General features: G+C 51.2%; 1 long non-coding RNA gene across 1 annotated transcript; it reads left to right on the forward strand.

Moving 5' to 3' along the window:
- Nucleotides 1-3,232: 3,232 nt before the first annotated feature.
- LOC120369157 lies at nucleotides 3,233-23,435 on the forward strand. Its single transcript, XR_005582973.1, has 3 exons — nucleotides 3,233-3,576; nucleotides 5,500-5,648; nucleotides 23,074-23,435. It is a non-coding gene; the product is annotated as an uncharacterized LOC120369157 (long non-coding RNA).
- The last annotated feature ends 674 nt before the right edge of the window (nucleotides 23,436-24,109 follow it).

Raw genomic sequence — 24,109 nt, forward strand, 5'->3', positions numbered from 1 at the left:
GCTCCACCAAGCCCAAATGAGGAACTGAGCTGCTGGCTCCAGCTACAGGAAGTTGCTAATGTCTTGTCTCTTCCTGCATCCATCCATCACACCTTGCAGGGCCGACTTTAGGCCAATTCCCCCAAATCGGGCCCCTTTCCTAAGAGGACCCCGTGCCCTAAAGAAGAGTGCCTAACTTAGGCGCCTTTTTAATTTTTCTTCACCCAGCACTGGTGAGCTGGAGCCGGTTCGCACGAACCCGTTGTTAAATTTAGAAGCGGTTTTAGAACCGCTTGTTAACTAGCTTCTCTGCGGGGGAAGCTTTGATCTGCCTGGGAAGCCTGTAATTCCTCCTCCCGGCCGCCGGGGGGCGCTGCGCTGTGAGAGCCATGTGAGCTGCCTCCTGGCCCTGTTGCTGCTCCTGCTCTTTGGACCTCTGGCCCTGGGGCTCCTGCTGCTCCCAGCCGCTCCCCCGTGTGAGTATCTGCGCCCCTCCCCCGCCTTCCCTGCCACAGCCGCCCCCTGCCCCACCCAGCAAGCCCCTGCCCCACCCCTGCCCCGCCCCTGCCCCCAGCCAGCCCCTGCCCCACCCCTGCCCCCAGCCAGCCCCTGCCCACAGCCGCCCCAGCCAGTCCCTGCCCCACCCCCACCCCCTGCCCCCAGCCAGCCCCTGCCCACAGCCGCCCCCTGCCCCACCCCCTGCCCCCAGCCAGCCCCTGCCCACAGCCGCCCCCAGCCCCCAGCCAGCCCCTGCCCCACCCCCTGCCCCCAGCTGCCCCAGCCAGCCCCTGCCCCCAGCCACCCCTGCCCCCAGCCGCCCCAGCCAGCCCCTGCCCCAGCCAGCCCCTGCCCACAGCCGCCCCTGCCCCCAGCCACCCCAGCCACCCCTGCCCCCAGCCAGCCCCTGCCCACAGCCGCCCACAGCCCCAGCCAGCCCCTGCCCCACCCCACCCCTGCCCCAGCCAGCCCCTGCCCACAGCCGCCCCTGCCCCACCCCTGCCCCCAGCCAGCCCCTGCCCCACCCCTGCCCCCAGCCAGCCCCTGCCCACAGCCGCCCCAGCCCCAGCCAGCCCCTGCCCCACCCCTGCCCCAGCCAGCCCCTGCCCACAGCCGCCCCTGCCCCACCCCTGCCCACAGCCAGCCCCTGCCCACAGCCGCCTCTGCCCGCAGCCAGCCTCTGCCTGCAGCCCCTGCCACAGCCACCCCTGCCCCCAGCCAGCCCCCAGCCACCCCTGCCCCCAGCCGCCCCAGCCACCCCTGCCCCAGCCAGCCCCTGCCCACAGCCACCCCAGCCACCCCCTGCCCCCAGCCCCCCCCACCCAGCCTCTGCCCCAGCCGCCCCAGCCCCCAGCCAGCCCCTGCCCGCAGCCAGCCCCTGCCCACAGCCGCCCCCAGCCAGCCCCTGCCCACAGCCAGCCCCTGCCCACAGCCGCCCTCTGCCCGCAGCCAGCCTCTGCCTGCAGCCCCTGCCACAGCCACCCCCTGCCTGCAGCCAGCCCCTGCCTGCAGCCGCCCGCAGCCACCCCCTGCCCACAGCCACCCGCAGCCCGCCCATCTGCATCACCTGCCCACAGCCAGCCCGTGTCACTCCCTGCCTCCAGCTAGCCCTGCCCCACGCCCCTATCTGCAGCCAGCCCCACATCCACTGGTGCCCTGCAGTTCCCAGGGCAGTAACCCTGCACACCTGCTTTAATGGGGGGTGGCAGGGAGCAGCTGGGACCCACACATGTGCACACCCTAGAGTGACCAGACAGCAAGTGTGAAAAATCGGGACGGGGTGAGGGGTAATAGGAGCCTATATAAGAAAAAGACCCAAAAATTGAGACTGTCCCTGATCACCACCCACACATGTGAAACGGAGCTCATTTCTAGTTCAGCCCCATCTTTTTAAAAAAGAACTTTAGGTAGGGTTAAAATACATCTGTATTTTCCTGGACATGTCAGGCTTTTCGGTTCTTAATCACCTCCTGGGAAAATATGGACGTATGGTAACCCTATTGGTACAAAAAATACATGCTGTCGCACATCCCTTAAATCAGAACTTTTTATAGGGAACCCGTTGTTAAATCAGAACTTTTTATAGGGAACCCGTTGTTAAGATTTTGGCAGCTCAGGCCAGCAGCGCTCCGGGTCTTTGGCGGCACATTGGCAGCAGGTCCTTCAGTGCCATGGAAGACCTGGAGCGCCGCCGGGTGAGTCACACCTGCCGGGGCCCCATCGAAACTATTTGAATCAGGCCCCGCACTTCCTAAAGCCGCCCCTGCCCGCTCAGGAAGGCGTCAGGGGGACCTCAGGCAGGCTCATGTGGGTGGAAGGCAGGAAGGGGCTCAGAAAAATATGGTCACCTGATTCATAGAATCTCAGGGTTGGCAGGGACCTCAGGAGGTCATCTAGTCCAACCCCCTGCTCAAAGCAGGACCAAACCCAACTAAATCATCCCAGCCAGGGCTTTGTCAAGCCTGACCTTAAAAACCTCTAAGGAAGGAGATTCCACTACCTCCCTAGGTAACCGATTCCAGTTCTAAACCACCCTACTAGTGAAAAAGTTTTTCCTAATGTCCAACCTAGATCTCCCCCTCTGCAACTTGAGACCATTACTCCTTGTTCTGTCATCTTCTACCACTGAGAACAGTCTAGATCCATCCTCTTTGGAACCCCCTTTCAGGTAGTTGAAAGCAGCTATCAAATCCCCCCTCATTCTTCTCTTCTGCAGGCTAAACAATCCCAGTTCCCTCAGCCTCTCCTCATGTCATGTGCTCCAGCCCCCTAATCATTTTTGTTGCCCTCCGCTGGACTCTCTCCAATTTATCCACATCCTTCTTGTAGTGTGGGGCCCAAAACTGGACACAGTACTCCAAATGAGGCCTCACCAGTGCTGAATAGAGGGGAATGATCACATCCCTCGATCTGCTGGAAATGCCCCTACTTATACAACCCAAAATGCCATTAGCCTTCTTGGCAACAAGGGCACACTGTTGACTCATATTCAGCTTTTCGTCCACTGTAACCCCTAGGTCCTTTTCTGCAGAACTGCTGCCCAGCCATTCGGTCCCTAGTCTGTAGCAGTGCATGGGATTCTTCCGTCCTAAGTGCAGGATTCTATTCATTCCACCCCAGCAAGAGCCTCTCTCTCTCTCTCTCTCACTCAAGCACACACACAGCTCTCCCTCCTGTCTCCTGTGCTGTTCCAAAAGAAGGGTTAACCCTTTTGCACCTGCTAGGTAGCAATGCAACCTAAAGAGGGAAGCAGAGCCAAGTCTAGGATTCATAAAAAGATTACAGAAAATCCCCCCTTTGTCACAGCGACCACCCAGAAGAGTCAATAGAAAACCATACAAGACAAACAGTAAACATCGAAACCACTTGGAAGTGAAAAGGAACAACAGACAGCGAGGGGATTGCCCTGTCTGTGAATAATGGCAAAAGATTGATTCGCTATTTTACAGGGTGCAAAGGCTCTCTGCATCCATTCACTGAGGCAGTGCCTTAAAACAGTGAGGGGGGAGGGTGCTTCATGACAGACTGGCTCCTGGAGACTAGCAAGTGCAGCAAAAGACTGAATTTTGGGGTGAGGATGAACTTTATTAGCGAGGAAAGGTAACTATTGACAAGTGCAGGCCTTAGTTCACATTCTCTGATTTTGGTCTGTGTCTCACCATTTGTTTCCACCATTCATACTTGTTTCTACTTGAAACACTTCTTTTGTAAAATACGTTTCCTTCTGTTTTACTATAACTGAACTCACGGCTGTGAGTGACACAGGAGCAGCAGGCTACGGTGAAACTCGTGAACTGGGGCACACTTCCTTTGGCACAGAGGATCTGGGATTTCTATGGGCATCCAATGATCAGGGAGGACACTTTAAAGGGACTTGGGGGTTGGGGTGCATCTGTCATCTGACAGAGGAGAGCACTTGAGTGGTTTACAGGCTGGCTGTGCTGGGGAGCTAACAACCAGCTAGCACAGGCAAGACTCCCTCATGGTGGAGGAAGGTGGCAACAAAGTGATTACAACCTGGGTGTCCTGAGAAGCATCACACCCTTTATAATCTTCTAGAGTGTAGTGCCAAAACTGTTATCCAGCCCCTGTGCTTCAGGGCAAAAGCTGATCACTTCCTGGATCAGGAAGTAATTACTTTCCTCTCCACCCCAGCATTGCATAATTGAGCAGGAGCTTTCAGAGGCTGGTTTACAGTCCTGTGAAGCGTCTGGTGTTGACCACTACAAGAGAAGGGTGGACCAGGTGCCAGCTCATGCCAAGCCCCCTAGGCCTTGAATGAACACTGACAAACACCTGTGTGTTAGTATTGTTAAAATAGGTAGCAGGGTTATATAAATGTATTTAGACTTTATGGGATGCTTGTAAGTTGCTGCCTGTATTAGGCTATGTCTACACTGCCAAGTTTTTTTGCCAAAAGTTATGCCACTTTAATTAAACTGCTGTTGCATGTCCACATGAGCTCCTTGTGTCAGCAGAGTGCATCCACACTAGCAGCTCTTGCATTGACACAGAGAGCAGTGCACTGTGTATAGCTATCCTATTATGTAACTGTGCTGCAGGGTGCTTTGGGAAGGGTTTGCAATGCCTCATGGGGCAGGTACAGCATCACATGATTCAGGTTTCTCAATCACATCATTCCATGGGCACCCTACTAGATTGCCAGACGCTTTTCAACTGAAGTGTGGGGGGGAGGGTGTGTGACAGGGAATGTGTGTATGGAGGGGGAGAGACAGACAGTGTGTGTTGGGGGATGGACAGTGAGTGTGTCCGCATGCCGTCTCCTAAGTTCAGACAGCCATGGAAAGCAACCTGTCCTGAGGCAGGGGCCACGGGGAGGGGGAAACACCAACATCAGCCCGCACCTCCCTCCCTGGCACTACACAGCACAGAGTCTCTCTCTCTCACACACACACATCCACCCCTGCCTTTTGGCAAAAAAAAACTTGGCAGTGTAGACCAGGCCTTATTCTCACTTTCAATATCTGTATCCCATGTTATAAGGTAACACATAAGTGTTTGCTCTGTACCTGTACATGCCCAGGCAGGGGAGAAGCCTTACCAAGTGCGAAATACTAGCGACAAAGAGCCCTGTGGCACCTTATAGACTAACAGATGTATTGGAGCATGAGCTTTTGTGGGTGAATACCCACTTCATCAGATGCATGTAGTGGAAATTTCCAGAGGCAGGTATAAATATGCAGGCAAGAATCAGTCTAGAGTTAACGAGGTTAGTTCAATGAGGGAGGATGAGGCCCTCTTCTAGCAGTTGAGGTGCGAACACCAAGGGAGGAGAAACTGGTTTTGTAGTTGGCTAGCCATTCACAGTCTTTGTTTAATCCTGAGCTGATGGTGTCACATTTGCAAATGAACTGAAACTCAGCAGTTTCTCTTTGAAGTGGCATCCGAAGAAGTGGGTATTCACTCACGAAAGCTCATGCTGCAAAACGTCTGTTAGTCTATAAGGTGCCACAGGATTCTTTGCTGCTCTTTGAAGTCTGGTCCTCACTTTTTTTGTTGCAGGATGGCTACCTTTAAACCTGCTATTGTGTGTCCAGGGAGATTGCTGAGATTGCAGGGCAGAGCGGGGGAAGATGAGATGAGGGATCCTTTGACTGAGGCAGCGAGTTCATTTTCACCCAGGCCAGGTGGCTGACATGTTTCAGGGAGAGGTGAGTGTGGGGGAAGGGAGAGGAGGGCCTCCCCTGTCTAGCTTGCAGCAGCTACAATGATGCAGGGCTCCTGAGCCCCCTTTCCCTAGGATACCTGCCCTTGGGCTGGTGAGAGAGGTCTCTGGTGTTGGCAGGGACGAGAGGCCCACACAGTTAGAAACCCTGGATTCGCTGTTGTGGCTCTGATCACTGTTTGCTGATCAAACCACCTCACCACCAACGCACTTGGGACCCAGCTGGTGTTGACAACAGAGCAGAGGCTCTGTCTGCCTGGGCATGTGGGTGCCAAGGGCAGGAAGTTGCTGAACTGTAGCCTGCCTTGGAAACAGACGTTCACTGAACTTTATGGGCGATAGGATCTCTGCCAAGTGATGGGAGGACTGCCCAGCTGTAGCATCCCATGATCTCGTGGGCTGCAAGCACCGGCCTGTGGCGTGTACTTGGGTTCACAGGGGAGGAGTTCGCTGTCCCAAGGGGGTTATTAAAGTTAATGGAATTATTTGCAAGGCACTGCAAGTGAATGGGGCCCCCCAAGCCTGAGATCATCACCAGGAACGCCTCTTTGATGGGCCTTGTCATAGAGTGGGCTGGCCCTCTAAGGGAGGGGGCTTAGCCCCCCCTTACTGTGACTGATTAGTTGCCTCCCAGATAATAGGTGTGGGGCAGGGATCAGGTGCTAGCCTGCAGATCAGCGGGTCCTCAGATGAAAGGCCAGCAGGCAGCCTGGTGAGGTGACCCCTCTGCTCAGGCAAAGGGACTGGGACTGAGCAACAAGAATGATTAAAGGTCTTGAGAACATGACCTACGAAGGAAGGCTGAATGTTGTATCGGGAAACAGAGACGAGACAGAGCTGCAGTGAGGCGTCCTGGTATAGTCCCAGACCGCTGCTTTTATTCTCTTTCTTACAGACTGGTTCTCAGCATTACATGATTCACATCACACAGGTTACTTATTACTATATGATTGATACACCTGTTTACTTCATTCTGATTGGTAAAGGCTGGTTCTCATCACTGGCTTCACCGGGCCATTGTCTAGTGACTAATGATAGCATAACAGAAAGTGCATACTATACTGTTCTAATAAACGGTTCAATGGAGATACAGTGTGGCTTGCCAGCACTTGTACCTACATCTCACCCTTTTTTGTTTTGTTAACATGACTAATACTTACGAGGAGTCCACGGACAGCCCTTAATGAAGAGAGAAACTAATGAGGACTGAATGCCACAGCAAAACAGCACGAGTAACAGTACAGTGAGTCCCCAAAGGTGACAAGCTGATGCAACCACGCAGTGTTAGGAAGCCATGAGTCTGGATTGTATCTGATTTGATCTGTTAAATTTTTAATTATCTTGAGTTGATTTTCAACTGAATGATGATGATCAGAAATATTAAAGCAACACATATCATTAACCTTTTCACATCCATAATGATGCAGCATAAGTAAATAATCTATAGCCGCTCTAATACATATTCAGCCTGCCGTGATAAAGCTTTGACCTGTCCCCAAGTTATGGCAGTGTTAGGTGTGCCACGCTTTCGGGCCTTGTCAATCTTGTCCACCCTATCCGTCAGGGTTAGACTGAAGTCCGGAATGGGATTCTTTAGCCCCTGATGCCAGGCCATCTCTCCACGGCTTCACAACCCACACAGGGCCGGTTTCAGTTGACACTGCGGCCCCAGGTGATGAGTGGCACAGGCAGGCTCCACTCTGGTCCTGGCAACTTGCGATATATCACCTCTATAATGGCGCTGGGCTCTAGATAAAAACTGATTATTAAACAAAGTTAAATTCAAATGATTCAGAGTAAACAAGACACGAGCCAGCCATTCTTCCTTATCTGGCAAGGATAGGGGCACTCCTCCTTTTTGTTTTTGTTTAGTAAGGGCCTCCTTTTAGCCCGCTCAACAATGGCCTGACAATTATAAGGAATGCCGAATTTGTGGAGAATGCCCCCATGGCGGAGGAACAGTAAGCAGGGCCATTGTCGGTTTTCAACTCAGCGGGCTGCCCATAACCGCAAAACTGCGAATCAAGTGATTACAAACATGTTTGGTAGCCTCCTTTGGGCAGTTACCCAAATGTAACCAGAAAACGTGTCGACAACAACGTGCAGGTATTTCCAAGGAGAAAGGGGGTGACATCCATCTGACAAAGTTGATTGGATTCACCCTATGGGAGGACCCTGTGGGTTAAGAGTACATTGAGTGCATTGTTGAACAATACCTCTAGCATCTGAGAGAGTGATCTGAAATTGTTTAGCCAATGCCTTGGCATTTTGATGGTGTAGGGCATGACTTTCTATAGGAGTACAAGGGAATGCGTTGGGCATCCGCCTGGGCATTGCCTTCTGTCAACATGCCAGGGAAAGGTTGATATGAGCAATAAAAACTGATCGAATGAATGAGATGTTGCAATGCTAAAAACAAAGCTAGCAAGTTTTTATCTAGCGCTGGTGATACATAGCTACCACTAATATTTGAAACAACATTGGCTACATATAAACTGTCAGTGATAATATTTTGCATAGAAAACGATTAAAGGCTAAAATTACTGCAGCCAGCTCAGCACGCTGGGCGGAGCTTTGGGGTAGGGTAAACAGAGAACACCAATGGGTAGTAGATGGGTCACGCAAGAGAGAACCCCACGGTGTGGACTTCCGTCCGTAAATACTGTAAGCACATCTGGCAGCATGCTGAAACGGGGTCCTTCAAAGTGTGACAGGAGAAGACCCCAGTAAAGGCTGAGCATGCACACTGAACCTCGGGATTAGTTTCACAAAGAGTTTGCCATAAATGCAAGGGGATCGAAGTACTATTTCAACAGGATCAATGCCTAAAAGGACCCATGCTCTGGGCGCCCTTGGTGATAAGGGAGGCAAGCATGGAGGTAGGGTAGGTAAGGGTATTTGCTGGGGTGTGGGCGAGATAAAGCCATTCATCCCAGCCTCGGTGCTTGAAAGAGGGCAGCACAAGGCTGGGTCACCCTTGAAGACAGATCCACCCAAACCTTTGCAAGAGATTGATTTACCTGCTCAATGGCATCTAATTGTGTTTTAAATGATATAAGAGCATCAAATAATGGACTTAACATGTTGGTATCAAATTAATAATGCCCAGGACTTGTTGAAGGGTGACGTAATTAATGTTGGTTTTCAAGGCAATATCATTTTGTGGCCCAGATAAAGGAAAGGTTCTATACATTGTACCTTTTCTGGGGCTATTTGAAGGCCGTATTCCTGGAGCATATTTTGCAGGTCAGTTTGCCATGAAGGAGGGAGTTCTGTCCCTGCTATGAGGATATCATCCATATAATGGTAAACCTTAAGAGAGACTGATTTACGTAATATTGACAGAGGGTGGGGCTGTTTAGCATACCCTGGGGAAGAACTTTCCAATGGTAGCGTTCTGTTGGCTGACTATTATTCAAAACAGGGATAGTAAAGGCAAAGTACTTTCGATCACGGGGGAGGAGAGGAATAGAGAAAAAACAATCCTTAAGATCGATTACTGCTAACTGATAATCATGTGGTATAACATTCGGATTCGGGGTCCCACATTGAAGGGCTCCCATAGGTTCCATAATTTTGTTTATAGCTCGGAGATCATGTAATAATCTCCAGCGTCCAGATTTTTTCTTAATAACAAAGACCGGAGTATTATATGGGCTAGTAGTAGGCTCAATATGTCCCTCGGTTAACTGTTCCTGAACTAATTCTTTAAGGGCTATTAATTTTTCCTGAGGTTGTTCAACCCACACTGGGACGTGGGTTTTCCATTCCAGGAGGGCAGTGTGTGAAGAGCATTGACGTGTCATGGCACCACTAGGGAGGCTCCCAGCTGAGACAATAGGTAGGTCGCCCAGAGATTAATGTCAATGTGGCAAAATGCACGGAATTTTTTTTGCTCTCTCCCCCTCCTCACTATCCCATACTGAGAGCCAATTGGTGCTAAGATTATGGGCCTCCACTCCCCAAACAGAGGGAAGGCCAGGAAGGGTCCCAATGCTTTTGTGCAATTACTGAAACATCCGCTCCAGTGTCTAACAACCGTTGATGGTATACTACGGGGGTCGCTTGTGGGTTCGAATGTGTTGTAATACTGCAGCAATCTGTGGATGAAAAAGGGACCCTGCTCCAGATTATAAGATTAGCAGTTGAGCCCAAGAATCCCCGCCTTTAATTTGAGGAAGGTGACTGATAACTCCGGTGTAATCAGAATCGATAACTCCGGGCACAATCATAATAGACTGACTACTGGCAGAAGAACGAGGCAAAATTAACCCAAATGTATTGCATATCTACTGCATTAATAAGATCCAAACCAGCACTGCCTTGTGTGGCTGGTCGAGCAGCTGTGGCAGGCAAGCTCCCTCCTTTAACCGGGGCTGGAGGGGTTATCTGGGGTTGAGGAGACATTGATTAGCCCAATGATATCCTTTATTACATTTTGGGCACTTTGCCCCTTATAGCACCACCTCCTGGGGCCCTGCACTCTTTTTGAAGTGTCCAGGTCGCTGGCAGTTAAAGCAGTTACCTGTAGGTTTGTTACCTTGACGGATGCTCCCGCCAACAGTGCCATAGCGTGGGTCTGAGTGCATGCCTGCAACATGTCAGCGAGTGTGTAATTAGGGCGGTGAATGATAGTTTGGAGAATTTTCCGACAATCAGCATTGGGATTGTCAATTTGGCGTTGAACAGCCTCCTTGAGGCGATCAACGAAATGATGATAAGGTTCAGTAGCTTGTTGTTTAACATTTGTGAATGATGGCTCTTTGAATGCACAGTGAAAAGATTCCATGGGCAATACAGATTGTTGTTCTATGGTGGCAAAAGCTCCTGTCCCATATATTTGCTCAGCAGTATTCTCTGCTAATTTAAACTCATTATCCCATACCACATATTGAAAGGATCATACAAAATAGATGTTTCCAGTCCTCCGGGATCATAGTATAACTATTAGCGATCCCTTCTATCATACCCTGCACATAAGTGGAACGCAGCCCAGACTCACGAGGGTGGAGGCCGAGCTACCACCTCACCTGCCTCATTGGGAGGGTCATAAGACAGGGGAAACATCAAAGGGATTTCTCCTCCCATTCTTCCAATGCACCCTGATGAAGGACTTCTGCCCCAGGGTGTCCACCACTGGTGCAGAAGTTTGCTGAACAGTGCTGCCACAACAGAATATGTTGGATCTCGGCTCGAGGTTCCTAAACAATGCCTCTCCGATCTTTATCTATACTCAATCACCGGAGCAATTCCTCCTGTTTGATAAGCTTCAATAACTCTTTGCATGATCTTTTGCTGAATGGATAAGTCCCTGGTATAGTCCCAGACCGCTGCTTTTATTCTCTTTCTTACAGACTGGTTCTCAGCATTACATGATTGACATCACACAGGTTACTTATTACTATATGATTGATACACCTGCTTACTTCATTCTGATTGGTAAAGGCTGGTTCTCATCACTGATTGTCTAGTGACTAATGATAGCATAACAGAAAGTGCATACTATACTGTTCTAATAAACGGTTCAATGGAGATACAGTGTGGCTTGCCAGCACTTGTACCTACAGCTGAAAGAACTGGGTTTGTTTAGTTTGGAAAAGAGAAGACTGAGAGGGGACAGGATAGCAGTTTTCAGGTATCTAAAAGGGTGTCATCAGGAGGAGGGAGAAAACTTGTTCACCTTAGCCTCTGAGGACAGGACAAGGAGCAATGGGCTTAAACTGCAGCAAAGGAGATTTAGGTTGGACATTAGGAAAAAGTTCCTAACTGTTAGGGTGGTTAAACACTGGAATAAATTGCCTAGGGAGGTTGTGGAATCTCCATCTCTGGAGATATTTAAGAGTAGGTTAGATAAATGTCTATCAGGGATGGTCTAGACAGTATTTGGTCCTGCCATGAGTGCAGGGGACTGGACTCAATGACCTCTCGAGGTCCCTTCCAGTCCTAGAGTCTATGAATCTATGAATCTGTTTGAGGCTGGACTCAGGGCCGTCCTTACCCATACACAAAGTACGCAGCTGCATAGGGCATCAGGAAATTTGGGGCACCACATTTCCTGGTGCCCTGCACAGCTGCATGCTGCTCCAGCCCCTGCTCCTGCTCTTCCCCAGAGCCATGCCCCTGCTCTGCCTCTGCCCCTTCCCTGCCCCCAGCCCCGCCCCACTCCCACTCCCCTGAAGACTCCAGAAGTGGTCAGGCCTACACTCATCTTATGGTAAGTGGAGCCACCCGGCCCCAGCCTGCTCCGCTCCCCTGGGTTCCAGCCGCGCCGCTGGCAAGTGCTGTGGGGGGGGGGGGGGTAGTTCCCCCCTCCCCACAAGCCTGGGAGCCAGGGGAGCAGAGCAGGCTGGGGCCGGGTTACTTCACTTCCCGCAGGAAGTGGCCAGCCCCCCTCCCACTCCACGGAGGCCTGGGGCCAGCTCCTCCCCCACCCTGTGGAGGCCTGGGGCAGGGCCCCACACAGCCCACCCGCGGAAGCCTAGGGCCAGCCTCCCCCTCCACCCCAAGGCCTAGGGCCAGCCCCTCCCCCGCCCTGCTCTCTCCCACAGAGGCCTGGGGGGCAGCGTAGGGCACCAAAATAGCTAGGGACGGCCCTGGCTGGACTGTTTGGATTTTTGAGGACTGAAATTCTGCTGCCGTTGGGAGCTTTGTTTGCTGCCCCAGCTAGTGAGCTGCTCCTTGCTTGGGCTTCGTATTCCCAGAAACGGGGGCTACAGCCATCCTCAGGCACCGGGAAGCAGCCAGACTTCCGAGCGCGGAGTATCTAACGGCTCCCCTGGAGACAGATGGAAACTCCAACAATACAGCCTCTTGGGCCATGAGCCAGCAAAGCACATAAGCATGTGGCTATGGGTTTGCAGGATCCAGGCCTAAGCGTGGCTTTAAGACCCTAACTTTAGGCTCCTCATTATAGTATCACACAGCCAAATAACCACACAGAGCCAGCGTGGAATAAAAGCATAAACCCCGCTCCAAAAATAACCCCCCTCCCAACAATTACAAAGGCACTGGCTCCCCTATAGCATCAGACCTTGATGCCTGTTTCCCCTCTTCCTCCACCAAGGACACTGCCACAAACTGCCTTTGAATTATTCTCCCCTTCTGCAGGCTAAATTATTAATCTCAACCAGCCATTTAGCTTCTAGCTAGAACCTCCCAGCTCAGTTTTGCATTATGCCCCACCCCCTGCAGGCTGAGCAGCCCCCATATAAGCCTTGCTCCTGCCCCTCCCTGCAGGTAGCTCCGGCCAGGACTTTCTCTCTGGCTGGCAGGGAGAGCTTCTTCCCCAGGCCGCCAGGACCCTGGGGCCCTTCAGGATCCCCTGCAAGTGCCCTACTAAGGATGTCTTTTCTCAGCCACCCAGAGCCCTCTGCCAGACACTCCTGAGATTCCACCCATTGGCCTTTCCCAGCCCCTAGGCTCCTTCTCTCATGGCAGAAGCTCTGCTACCAGGATTCTGCGAGGTGCTGCTGAGGCAGTGTATGGGCTGCTCAGCAGGTCACGGGACCGGGCTTTAGATAGGAGCCACTCACAGTGGCAGATCACTGAGCAATTAATCCAATTCTCTTCCCTATTACTGCACAACAAATACACAAAGGTTAGAGGGACCTCTCTGGTTCCTTATACCTGAGTCATGGTGGCTCTAAGAACAGGTACAGGAACTGCCTTTGGTCTGGTTTTGTACAGCACTTAGCCCAATAATAATACCTGGCTCTCAGTAGATCTCAAAGTGCTTTACAAAGGAGGTCAGTATCAGCACCCTCATTTTACAGATGGGGAAACTGAGGCACAGAGCGGGAAAGTGATTTACCTGAGGTCACCCAGCAGACCAGTGGCAGAGCTGGGAATAGTCCTGAGGTCTCCTAAGTCCCAGTCCTGGGTCATACAAATAGTACACAATAACACAATGAAGACAAAGCAAGGCAGCTATAATGCTACTGTCCTGGAGGCTAGAATATGAGAATGGGAGCAGAAGGGATAGTACCTAAAAGCAGAGATGTTCAGAAGGGACAGGGAAATGGACTAGCCAGACCAGATTGCAAAGAAAGTAAATGAAATCAGAAAAACCTCAAAAACAAATTCATTCTTTTTTCACACTTCTGAAAATAGCCTAATTACACCCCACCGAAAAAAACCAACACAAGCCAGGTTGTGGCTCTTTGTTCAAACACCAGTTTGGCTCTGAGGTGCAAATGAGTCCATTTCTACCCAGAATTGAGCCCTACTACATTTTTTGAAATACGTGAAATTGTCAACACTTCTTAAGCCTGTGGAGAAAAAAAACTCAGCTTGCACCGAAAACACACGCATAGTTCAACATTCCAAACATTTTCACCGTGAAAATAGCCACAAGTTTCACCACACATGACAATTTCTGGTCTGTAAAATGGCCTGGAATTAAATGAGGACTCTTTCCAGGTGACACCGCTTTCACACAGCTGTACGAAATGCCGTCAGAACATCACTGTACAGGAACGGAATTTAGCAGCCTGGGTGAATTTTCCTCTGTGCAGAGAGCACGCAAAGCTTACATTCTATTCTGAGGGCGTCAGTGGCATTTAGAGCTTCTGCTGGCCTTCTGCATGGCAGCAGAGTCACCCTCGCAAAGGTGATTGGGACTTAAGCAATAAGTAAACTCAGTTGATTACACTGAGGTTTGGAGCAGACCCTCTCCCACCTGCCTGCATACCTCTCTGACTGACAGACAGGGCAGTTCTTGCTGGGCTGGAAAACACCCTGTCTGAGAGCGTTAGACCTCAGTAAGGCCTTTCCTGGCACGACCAAACCCGGAGCTGTGGTAAATCTGCATTAGGCAGCACTAGGCCAGTACCCAACAACAGGCCTTGGCCAATCTTGCTTATTATTCATAGAACAACAGCTTCCCTGGGCTCTCTGTACAGTTCAACAGGAAGTCAGAGATTCAAAGACAGAATGTTCCACAGCAGACGTCATTTATGGCTCTTACTCAAGGTTTCGGAGGGGAACTGGCTCTGACTTTGCCAGCAGTGCTATTTGTAGAGTATATTTCATAACCGTTGTTAACTTTGGTGTCTTCCTCTCACCCTGTGACCCAGACACCAGTCAAAGTCCTCACCAGCTGGGTTTGTTGGAGATTACTGGACTGAATATTTGGTAGAAAAGATCGACTGACTCATCAATCCCGGCTGGTGTGAATGACAGCAGTTAGCCCTTAAACTTTCATTCACAGTATCACGAGACTCCGATATGAACAAAAGCTCCATCACATGGAGTTAAAAGCACAATATTAACTCTGTATATATGCTACTGTGTTCTGTGAACAGGCTATTGTGCATGTGTCACTGCTGCCTTTTGCTGGACAGAATACAGGCTGCTCAACCATGTGTCAGATGCCCTATACTGCTTGCAATTACTGGAGATTCTCCTTTAGCTCAAGTATTTGAGGCCAGTGCTCTTGGAACAGGAGGATCTGAGCTCTTTTCCCATTGTTGTCATGAAGGTCGAGAGGCCAAGTGGTGACGCTCAGTGGTTGTCTGGGTGACTATGGATTTTATTAGGGTAGTTATATAGCACTTGCTGCATTCCAGTGAATCCCAAAGCCCTTCCCAGGCTACAGTCTGCTGAACACCACTGAATGCAGCTATTCCCTCAATGAAGAGCAGCAGTCAAAGAGCACATTCAGGCAGAAGGGCAGATCTTAACCAATGACAGCAGGGCAAAGGCCCAGTCTTTCAGGAAGCATCATGGGATCTTTCATATCAATGCAGAGCAGCCAGGATCCCTGCGCAGTGAGCTCCAATTCTCTTCCCATTGTTGCCAACTCTTGCAATGTTATCGCAAGTCTCGTGACATTTGGTGTTTCTCTTAAAGTTCCAGCTTCTCGAATCCTGCAATTAGGTGGGAATCTCAGTTTTCATATTAAAAATAAGATTCTAGTCTCGCTGGTTGCAGAGAAAAGGAACCGAATGCATCCAACAGGCTCAGAAACCAAAAGGCATAAGACAAACCCAATGTTTATTACTTTTATAATCTCATGATTTGGGTGGGGGGGGGGGCTTAAATCCTGATGTTTGATGAAGGAGCTGGCCCTACTGCTCGGCCCTGGGAGCAGTGATGCAGGAAGAACTGCACTGATGTTGCACCAGTGCAAGTGGCAAATGAGATTTGAGTGTATCAACTGTGCGGGGATGAAGGACTGTGTCAAACCTGCTGGGATTTGAACATGGGTCTGGACCTTGTGCTGCATGTCTGGGAAACTGGAATCCATGCCGGAAATGTGATCTTGAAAGGCCAGTGAGTGATTGTGTTCCTAGTCCTCTCACCCACTAAAGCCTGTGGGTTTAGGACCATCTCTTCTGCCCTTAGGAGTCTCCCACCTTGGAGAGACGTGTTTTCAAGAGTACCTATGTTACAATGTGCCCTAGCGTTGGTCACCATCAGCAGAATCAAAGCTGGGACCTCTGGGTCTATCAGCATGGGTCTCTACTGCCTGAGCTAAAGGGCCCACCTCTGTTAGCCAAGGCTGTCAGAGGCTCATCAGCCCCTCTGCGGCCCCACCACCCCAGTCTGTGAGTGCAGGTTACACCTGCTAATTCTGAGTGCCTCTGGTGGGTGCCCACCTGGATACAAGCCAGGATATCAGGAGCCCTGAGCAGCTGCAAAACCCAGGGCCTTCATCTGGAGTGGGGGTGCAGCACCCCTGAAAGTCACGCCCAGGATTCCTCAACTAGAGCAACAGGCAAAAGTCAGCAGGTGCATCAGAAAGTTTTGGCCAGAGAGGATGGTGGCAGCTGGGAGCAGCACAGGCCTGGCGCGCCCTCTGGTGGCTGCAAAAGCAATCTGCGTGATGGTAAATTCCCACTAACATCCCTGTAAAGGCCAGTTCCTATAGAACAATGGTTCTCACCCAGGGGTGTGTGTATCCCTGGGGGCCTGCAGAGGTCTCCCAGGGAGTACATCAGCTCATCTAGATATTTGCCTAGTTTTACAACAGACTACAGGAAAAGCCAAGTCAGTACAAACTGAAATTCCATACAGACAATGACTTGTTTATGCTGCTCTATGTACACTGGCATATGAGGACAATATTTATGTTCCAGTTAATTTATTTTATAATTATATGGTAAAAACAAGAAAGTCAGCAGTGTGTCAGTACTAGTGTGCTGTGACACTTCTGTATTGGTATGTCTGATTTTGTAAACAAGTAGTTTTTAAGTGAGGTGAAACTTGGGGTACACAAGACAAATCAGCCTCCTGAAAGGGGGACAGCAGTTTGGAAAGGTGGGGAGTCACAGCTGTAGAAATATGAACATTCACAACGGAAATCCCCAGACACAAGCAGGACTCCTCCCCGCCACGCCTGTCGGCAGCAAACCCAGCCCCAGATGAAGTTCTGCCCTTCTGTGATACAAACCCAGCCCCAGGCCGAACAGCTCTCTTCTCTCTGCACTGCAGCTCCCGCTCCTCCAGCCCTGTGGCCCCAGCTGCCCCTTCCTGCCTGGGGCCTAAGCAGCTGGGCCTAGCTGCCTGACACCTCCAGACCCTTCACCCTTCCCTCCCTGGGCCCCAGGTCCACCAGCAAGCACAGCAGGAAGGGTTTAGAGCCGGACTCTTCTCGGGTGCCAGGCTTTCTCTAGGGTTTGACTTGGGGCCCTCTCACCCCATAGGACAGCTGTGAGTGCTCTTTCCTCAATTAGCAAAAGGACTTCTGCTCCTGGCAGGAGCTGTCCTTGTAGTCAGCAAGGCACACTCGGAGCACAGGTTTCCACTTGCACAGAAGAGGACCAGGTGCTCTGTCAAGGCTGAGTCCCCACTCTGGCACTTTGAGTGCAGAAAGTGGGGGCCCACAAGGATTTTAAAAATTAATACTGGCGACTCCAGGCTAGAGCTTCTCTCAGACCTTGGATTGGTAGATGATGCCACCACCCAAGTAAAAAAAAAAAACAAATCTTTTGAGGGATAACTCAGTGGTTTGAGCACTGGCCTGCTAAACCAGGGTTGTGAGTCAATCCTTGAGGGGGCCATTTAGGGAACTGGGGTAAAAATCTGTCTGTGGATTGGTCCTGCTTTGAGCATGGGGTTGGACTAGATGACTTCCTGAAGTCCCTTCCAACCCTGATATTCTATGAGTCTATTATTCTTAACCCAGGAAGGAGCACTTGGGAATTCCTTCCTATGGGGTACCCTCAAGTTCTTTCACCTCTCCTCCGGGGAAGAGCTGAGAAAGAAAACAAAGGAAATCAGCTGTTGCCACCAGCTAATTAAACAACATGTGCACAAACCTCTGAGGACACAAAAAACCCAATCCTGTTCTTAAAAAAGGTAAATTTTAGTAAAAACAAAGAAAGAAAATACATCTGGAATTTAGGCTTTTTGCTAGATCTTAAAAAAAAATTAAGCATTAAGATAGCTCTCTTGAGGTTCAGCTTAAAGGTTACAAGGAAAACAAAAGTCCACAAGCCAATAAGAAATAAACACAGATAAACCTAATTGCATCTTTCTAGACATTTTCTGATCTACTTACATATCTGGGGTTTCAAATGAGGAGTTTTAGGTATGATCTGATGATTTCCATACCTGAGAAAAAGCTTTTTACAGCATAGTCTCAGCCTTGTCTCAGTTCTGTCCTCGCTCTCCAGAGAACAACAACAGACAGACAAAGGGAAAGTTTTTTCCCAATTTTTAAACAGTTCTAGCCCTCCCATTGGCTCTTTTGGTAAGGTGTCCACTCCTTTCCTTTTTACCTGTGGACCTGTTAACCCTTGACAGGTAAAGCAAGTAGAGAACAACTACCAAGAGGGATTCTATAGATAACTGGCCGGCTGGGTGTCCACAAAAGGGAGCTATCCATACCCCCTTCATTTATCACAGGCTCCTTTTCCCTGAGTGTCCTGTTTGTCTTTCCTTCTTTGGGTCAAACTCAGTCTGTATTCTCAGTGATTCACAGGGGCAGCTCCAAACATTTAATGACTACCATAACAACAGGCTAACGAGGAGGGCCCCAGGGGCTAAGTTGTGTGGGTGAGACAAAAATGCAATACCCGCCCCTGGTTCTGTCCATTTGTCTCCCATGTATTTGTCTTAGCCAGGTAAATCGGTCTGAGACCAGAGAAAGGACGGGCCAGTAGGTAAAACTTTAGCCAGAGATCTGGGTTCAGTTCTTGCTTCACTACAAACTTCTTGTCTGACCCTAAGAAGTCACTGAGTCTCTCTGTTCTGCAGCGCCTCCTCTGTACAATGGGGTAATAGCACTGGCATTGTGAGGATAATCCGTTAATGTGTGAAGGATTCAGGTACTATCATAAAGGGGGGATCCCTGGCTATAATTACCACAGATAGAGGCTGCCAGCTCAGCATGTTCACTGAACAAGTGACTAGTTTTAGGCCCTGATCCTGTGCTGGGGTCTGCTTGCCTGGTGCTCAGGGCAGGTTCCAGCCCTTTGCCATCCCTAATTTCGTGTCTGAGTTTAGTGCTGGTGAAACAGGCAGGATTTAATGCCCTGCAGAACAAGTTCCAGCACGGGCTGCGGCAGGGCAGCTTGTCAGCCCAGACACACCATACAGCCAAGGCGCAGGACCGAGGAAGGAACATGGTGGGGGAGGACTCCATGGCAGGCTGGCAACCAACAGCTGGTACAAGGGCGGGGAGGCACTGCACAGGCCTCATTATGGAAGGAGAAAAGGCCCAGACCCTCCAAGGTATTCAGGCAGCTAACCAGTGGTGCCAATGGGAGCTGAGCCCCTCAGTACCTTGGAGGAGCTGGGCCAAAGTCCCCAAACTCAGAAGGGACCTAGGGAAATGAATGGAATTGGAGGGGGGGCATGAATCATAGGAGCCTCCTGTGTTTTCAGAGTGAAGGCTCTCTCTCCCCTGATGCCAGCTGTACTGAAAGGGATGGGACGGTGCAATCGGCTTAACTTCCCCAGTCCCCAGCTGAGCATTGGGGAGTGGAGTGGGAGAAATAATGGAACGCAGAGGAGAGGACTCACTTCACTCCATCAAGTGTCTGCACCTGGGTTTGGCCCAATCCTGGTGGTTTTCAGCGCATAAAGGTGCGTTGCTCTAGTGGGTCACTTGCAGCTCAGGGGTGTAGCAGTGTGGGTGCCCCTTGGGAGCTGAGGCAGCAGATTTCTTAGAGGCCCCTAGCCTGCTGGCATGTGGCCAGAGATGCCTGTCGTTCGCCCTGCCTCAGAGCCAGCCTGGGGGGTTCCGTTGAGCTGACTGCATGGGGTAAGTGAGGGCAGCAGAGTGAGCGTGCATGTGCCTCTAGCAGTACGCTACCAGAGGGATGAGCCAAAAGGGATTGCCCTAAAGGGACCAGAGACCTAATGTGTGTGTGCTGATAGAGCTTCAATGAGTTAGTGGAGGGGATGTTGCTGCCCAGAATGCCTTCCTTGCAGGCAGGTGGCACAATGTGGGATGAAGTGCTCCATTGCAGGGGTGTTGGGAATGGATGCCCTTTGGTGCTGCCTATTTCCTGCCTGTGGCACACTCCAGAGCAGGCGGCTCTACCAAGAGCAAGCGCTCTACCTTTTTGGGCCCCCAGGCCTGCTGGAAGTGGACCAGCTGGAGCAGCGGGCATGACCTCAGAGCCTGCTGGGCCTGGTAGATGGGTCGGCTCAGCGCGGCTCCGGCGCCACAGTCATGCCTGCGGGAGGTCCAGCTCAGTCCAGCGCGGAGCGCCCCTCGCAGTCATGCACCGGCGGAGGTCCAGCCGGCAGGCCCCCGTGGCCCTCCTGGACCCGGCTGCCCAGGCATGACTGGCGGGCCGCTCCTCGCAGCAGGACGGGCAGCGGCAGGATGAGCTGGGGCCCCAGCCTTTTGCCGCCCCCTAGATTTTGCCGCCCTAGGCACCAGCTTCTTTTGCTGGTGCCTAGAGCCGCCCCTGCTCAAGAGACCGAGATGCTTCAGTCTAATCCAGGTTATTGCCCTCTGTCACAGATCCACAAGGTCAGTGCGACAGCCCCACCCTTGGACCAGTCTCTAGGAGGAACCTCTGCTGTGTGCCAGACCCCCAACGGCTCTCACTATTCCTCCAGGGTAAGCCACACAGCTTCACCGCCTCCTGAGACTGGACCTCTTAGGGCATGGCTACACTCACAAATGTAGAGCGCTTTGAGTTAAACCAGCTTTCGTAGAGCGCAGTAGGGAAAGCGCTGCAGTCTGTCCACACTGACAGCTGCAAGCGCACTGGTATGTCCCCATTTGTGGCACTTGCAGCCGCATTGGGAGCAGCGCATTGTGGGCAGCTATCCCACAGAGCACCTCTTCCCATTCTGGTGCTGTGGCTTGTGGGAAGGGGTAGGGGGGCATTCTGGGTCCTGTCCCAATGCCCCATGATGCATCGGTTCACATCCCAGCAATCCCTCTGCTTCCGTCCACAATTGGTGCCATCTTTCAACGTGTTTTGTACTGTGCGCTCTGTCTTTCCTTTCGGTCTGTGGGAATGGAGCCCAAACTGCTGAGGAATATGCTGATGAGTCTCGCCAGCACATCATGTTTGGCAGTCGAGTTATTCCTTAAGATCTGAAGTGACAGTGAGGACTAGTAACACATACGACATGAGATTGCTTGTGGCATTCACGGACATGCTCACCACCATGGAATGGTGCTTTTGGGCTCAGGAAACAAGCACTGAGTGGTGGGATCACATCGTCATGCAAGTCTGGGATGACAAGCAGTGGCTGCAGAACTTTTGCATGAGAAAAGCCACTTTCATAGGACTGTGTGAGGGGCTCACCCCCACCCTGCGGTGCAAGGACATGAGATTGAAAGCTGCCCTGATGGTGGAGAAGCGGGTGGCTATTGCAATCTGGAATCTGGCAACTCCAGACAACTACCAATCAATCGCTAACCAATTTGGAGTGGGGAAGTCGACCATTGGAATCGTGTTGATTCAAGTTTGCAGGGCCATGTAAACGGGTCGACTCAGTAGGGGAAGTCGAAATGCCCGTTGTGATCCTCGGAGACCCCATTTACCCTTTCATGCCATGACTCATGAAACCCTACACAGGGAGCCTTGACAGCAGAAGGAGCAGTTCAACAACAGACTGCGTTGGTGCAGAATGACTGTGGAGTGTGCTTTTGGCTGTTTAAAGGGCCGCTGGCGATCTCTGTATGGGAAGCTGGACCTGGCCGATAACAGCATCCCCGCGGTTATATCTGTGTGCTGTACCTTCTATAACATTTGTGAAGGGAAGGGTGAAAGATTCACTCAGGCATGTTCAACACCTGGAGGCTGAATTTGAACAGCCAGAGAGCAGGGCTATTAGAGGGGCCCAGCGCGGGGCTGCAAGGATTAGGGATGCCTTGAGGGAGCAATTTGAGGCTGAAAGCCGCCAGTAATGTCTGGTGCCCTGCACGGGAGTGAAGCGCAGTGGTTCCAATGTTAGTAGGAATCTGTGTTTGCTACGCTGACTTGTAGTATCTGTTGCTTTCCTGGGCTAAGGTATCTTTTACTTTATGCAATAATAAAGAAGGTTTTCAAAGCAAAAGAATCCATTTATTGAAAAGAAAATGCATTTATTGAAAAGAAACACTACTGCTTGGGAAACAGAAAGGTCAAGGAGGTGGGATGGGGAATGGTACAATCACAGATTTGCATATGTCCTGTTATCATACTCAGTCTTCCTGTTTGGAGTGCTGTGCAATGAGTGCTGCACTTCAGAATGGCTATACTGCATGGTGATGGGGTTGAGTGCAGTGCGAAGGGTCGTAGTTTTCAGGACTGGGTGGTGAAGCTACAGGTGGCAGCGGGTGGCGATAAGAACCCGGATGTTGGGGAAAGTGGGTTGGAGATGACATGGGGGCACAAGGGAAAGAGTTTTGGGACAAGGGCTGCAAGGGGGGGTGGGGACGGAAGTGTTCTGCCTGCATGGCTACAAGCGCCTGGATCGAGTCTGCTTGGCCCTCCATGATACTTATTAGCCACTCCGTGCTCTGTGCTTTGGTGCCAGCAATCCACATTCTGCTGGCGGACCCTCCTTTCACTCTCCCGCCACACCTGCACTTTTTGATTTTCATTAAGCAACTGTTGCATGACTTCATGCAGCATGTCCTCTTTGCCTCTATGTGGCCTCTTTCTGATTCTTTGCAGCCTCTCGGCCAGTGATAACATGGATGGCTGAGATCTCAAGGCTGCATCTGTAAAGGCAAAATGCAACACTTAACAGAGGCAGCATTGTTCACACCAGACAGAGCAATGATTCCCCCGTACTTAAGGAGGGCAAGCACAATCTACACAATAGCATAATTTGCCCATCCCAAAGTGAGCGCACATAACCTCCAGGAGCCCCAAAATGATGAGTAAGCACAGGGTCAAGGGGGATTGATTCTTTCATGGCTGTACTGTCCTCTGGGTTTCTGTGCCTTGGGGAGAGCCAACAGCTGCAGGGGGCCCCTATACTGAACGCTGTCCCCACATTTTCCACAGGAGTTCGTCCTGGAAGATATCTCGCTGCTGAGGGTGACCTGGGAAGCAAGGGAGGGTCTTCTACTACAATGCGGCTTCCGCCCTGGCCCATATGCATATGTGCATCAATGGTCCTCCCACTTGTCACGGCACAGTGGCACGGACATGTTAGCCTGACTGAGACAAGGACCACAGCGGCTCTCCCACTAAACCTGCGCAAGCGCATTGCCCAAGTTCTGGATGAGACCTTTGAAGAGATCACTGAGGTCGATTACCGCGATGTAAGAGAACACATCAATGCCCTATTCTGCATCTAGGCATGCATGCAGCCCTAACCCTCCTCACCCCAAGAGCCTGCACTGAATAACTTCCTTCCCAAAATAAAAGCCACTTACTGGGAACCTCCTGTGGTGTTTGTCCTTCCCCAAGCACTAGTCGCTGCGACTGGCTACATTCCTCCTGGCTTGAGAACAGCTCCTGGCTGCATGCATGTAGGGATTCCGGGGTGTCTTCCTCCGCCTCAGCACCCTCGCTCCTGCTTTGCTCCTCCTCCTGCCATGTTGCACTGGGCTCTGAAGTGTCCATGGTGGTACTCAGCATGGAGGTGGGGTCACCCCCAAGTATCATCTCCAGCTCTTTGTAAAAACAGCAGGTCGCGGGGGCAGCACCAGAGCAGCTGTTTGCCTCGCAGGCTTCGTGGTAGGCATTCTGCAGCTCCTTCACTTTAACCCTGCACTGTAGAGTGTCTCGGTCATGGCCCCTTTCCATCATGTCCCTTGATATCTGCCCGAAGGTATTGTAATTCCTACGGCTGGAGCGCAGCTGGGACTGCACAGCTTCCTCCCCCCAAACACTGATGAGGTCCAGCACCTCACCATTGCTCCATACTGGGGATCGCCTGGCACGTGGAGGCATGGCCACCTGGAAAGATGCACTTAGAGCACTCCACACCTGGCTGAGCAAACAGGAAGGGGATTTTCAAAATTCCCAGAGAATTTAAAGGGCAGGTCTGTCAGTTGGTCACCTGAGGGCAGGGCAGTAGAGTTCAAACTGATGA

This window comes from Mauremys reevesii, linkage group 7 (genome assembly GCF_016161935.1).
Source record: "Mauremys reevesii isolate NIE-2019 linkage group 7, ASM1616193v1, whole genome shotgun sequence".
NCBI lineage: Eukaryota > Metazoa > Chordata > Testudines > Geoemydidae > Mauremys > Mauremys reevesii.